This window comes from Otolemur garnettii, unplaced genomic scaffold (genome assembly GCF_000181295.1).
Source record: "Otolemur garnettii isolate 467f Iridium unplaced genomic scaffold, OtoGar3 scaffold00060, whole genome shotgun sequence".
NCBI lineage: Eukaryota > Metazoa > Chordata > Mammalia > Primates > Galagidae > Otolemur > Otolemur garnettii.
Window position 1 is genome coordinate 2661448 of NW_003852455.1, and position 3021 is coordinate 2664468.

Sequence of the window (3021 nt, forward strand, 5' to 3'; positions counted from 1 at the left end):
TTGAGCCACAGGCGCCAAGCCTCTATTTCTTCTTGAATCAGTTTTTTTTTTTTTTAGACAGAGCCTCAAGCTGTCACCCTGGGTAGAGTGCCATAGCATCACAGCTCACAGCAACCTCCAATTCCTGGGTTCAAGCGATTCTCCTGCCTCTGCCTTCCTTTCCTTGTTTTTTTTTTGTCGAGACAGAGTTCCACCCTGTGCACTGAGCAGAGGGCAGTGGCGTCGGGGCTCACTGCAACCTCAGACTCAGGCTGCGGGCATCCTGGTGCCTCAGCCTCTGAAGCCGCTGGGATTACAGGCGCTTGCCGCAGCGCCCGGCTGGGTTTTTCCATTTTTTTAATGAGTCGGGGTCTCACTTTCGCTCAGGCGAGTCTGGAACTCCTGAGCTAGAGCAATCCTCCCTCCTCAGCCTCCCACAGTGCTAGGATTATAGGCGTGAGCCACCGCGCCCGGCTGCCTCTGCCTTCCAAGTAGCTGGGACTACAGGTGGCCACCACAATGCCTGGCTGTTTTTTGGTTGAGCCATCATTGTTTGGTGGGCCAAGGCTGGATTTGAACCCTCTAGCTCAGGTGTATGTGGCTGGCGCCTTAGCCGCCTGAGCCACAGGCCCTGAGCCTTGAATCAGTTTTGATAGATTGAGTCTTTCTAGGAATGTATTCATTTCATCTAGTTATCTAATTTGTTTCCAAACCATTGCTTATAGTATTCCTTTTTTTTTTTTTTTTTTTTGAGACAGAGCCTCAAGCTGTCCCTAGGTAGAATGCTGTGGCAACTCCTGGGTTCAAATGATTCTCCTGCATCTGCCTTCCAAGTAACTGGGACTACAGGCACCTGCCACAACGCTCGGCTATTTTTTGGTTGCCACCATCATTGTTATTTGGTGGGCCTGGGCTGGATTCGAATCTGCCAGCTCAGTTGTATGTGGCTGGCGCCTTAGCCTCTTGAGCCACAGGCAGCTTCTATCTTTGAAATTTCTAAGCAGAGAATGTGAACATTTGATACATAAAGAAATACAGTAGAACCTCCACAGTTGACCATCTCCCTACATTGGCCACTTCCTGAATTAATTTTCATAGACCATACGTACCCATATGTACATACAGCACAGTAGACTTAGTTCCTCATGTTGACCACCTCTGTATGTTGACCAGATTGGTATAGTCCCTTGGGCGGTCAACTTACAGAGGTTCTACTGTATTTTCTATTAGTCCTTTGTATAAAAAATAGGAAAATGAAATAAATAAACACATATATGTTTATGAGAAGAATCACTTCCAAAATTCCAAAACAGGTATTTCTTTTTTTTTTTTTGAGACAGAGCCTCAAGCTATCCCCCTGGGCAGAGTGCCATGGCACCACAGCTCACAGCAACCTCCAACTCCTGGGCTCAAGCGAGTCTCCTGCCTCAGCCTCCCAAGTAGCTGGGACCACAGGTGCCCGCCACAACACCTGGCTATTTTTTTGGTTGCATCCGTCATTGTTGTTTGGCGGCCTGGGCTGGATTCAAACCCGCCACCTTAGGTGTATGTGGCTGGTGCCTTAGCCGCTGGAGCCACAGGCGCCAAGCCAAAACAGATATTTCAAAACTGATGATCTTGGGCTGGGCAGGGTGGCTCACGCCTGTAATCCTAGCTCTCTAGGAGGCCAAGGTGGGAAGATCAGCTGAGCCCTTGCATTTGAGACCAGCCTGAACCAGAGCGAGACCTCATCTCTAAAAATAACCACGTGTTGTGGCGGGCTCCTGTAGTTCCAGCTACTCGGGAGATGGAGGCAAGAGAATCGCTTGAACCCAAGAGTTTGAGTTTGCTGTGAGTAATGATATCACTGCACTTTACCGAGGGGGACAAAGTGAGACACTGCCCCCCCCAAAAGAAAAAAGGTGATGATCTTTTTTATGTGTCAACTTCTCTAGCCTATAGCCCCCATTATTCAAATATAATCCAGGTGTTGCTGTGAAGGTATTTTGTAGATGTGTAATTCCTAAGGGAGAACAGCCTTGATGCTGTGGGTGGGCCTACACTAATCATTTGAAAGGTCTGGAAAGCAGAATGGGGGCTTCCCTGAAGGAATCCCGGTCTCCCCTTCATTAAGCCTTGCCCTGCAGATTTCAGACTTGCCTAACCAGCTGCCACAATCCTATAAGCCAATTACTTGCAATAAATCTCTTATCTCTATTGCTTTTGCTTTTCTGGTTGAAATCTGACTTTTATATGGAGGGCCAAATTGACTGAAAAAAAAATTTAAGAATTTTAACTTCCTTCTCCAACATTTTTTTCTCCACTTATGGAAAGGAAAACAGTACATTTTTTTTCTAACTTTTTCTTAAGGCTGTAAATTAATTGATTACATATCTTTGGAATGGGGGCTGCCTGATGCTTACTGTTTTAGCTGCTGGGCTGTGGGATTGAACAAGAGAAAGTACATGCCTTCAAGGAGGCTACAAGGAGGCTACATATCAACAATAATATTTATTGACCACTTACTACTATTGTCTCTCTGTGTCCACAGGGGATTGGCTCCAGGGCATCCTTGCTTAGCGATATCCCCAAATGCTCAAGTACCTTACATAAAATGGCACAATATTTGCACATAACCCACAAATATCCTCCTGCATACTTTAATCTCTAGAATAGCTATAATACCTAATATAACATAAATACTATGTCAAGAGTATTTTTAAAATTTGATTACAATTGATCCTTCAATAACATAGGTTTGAACTGCCCGGGTCCACTTATATAAAGATTTTTTCTTTTTTTGAGACAGAGTCCCACTATGTCACCTTCGGTAGAGTGTCATGGCATCACAGCCCACAGCAACCTCAAACTCCTGGGCTTAAGCGATTCTGTTGCTTCAGCCTCCCAAATAGCTGGGAGGACAGGCGCCGTCTGCAACACCTGGCTATTGTTTTTGTTGTTGCAGTTATCATTGTTGTTCAGCTGGCCCAGGCTGGGTTCAAACCCGCTAGCCTGGGTGGTGCCTGTGGCTCAATGGGGTAGGGCGCCAGCCCCATATGCCAG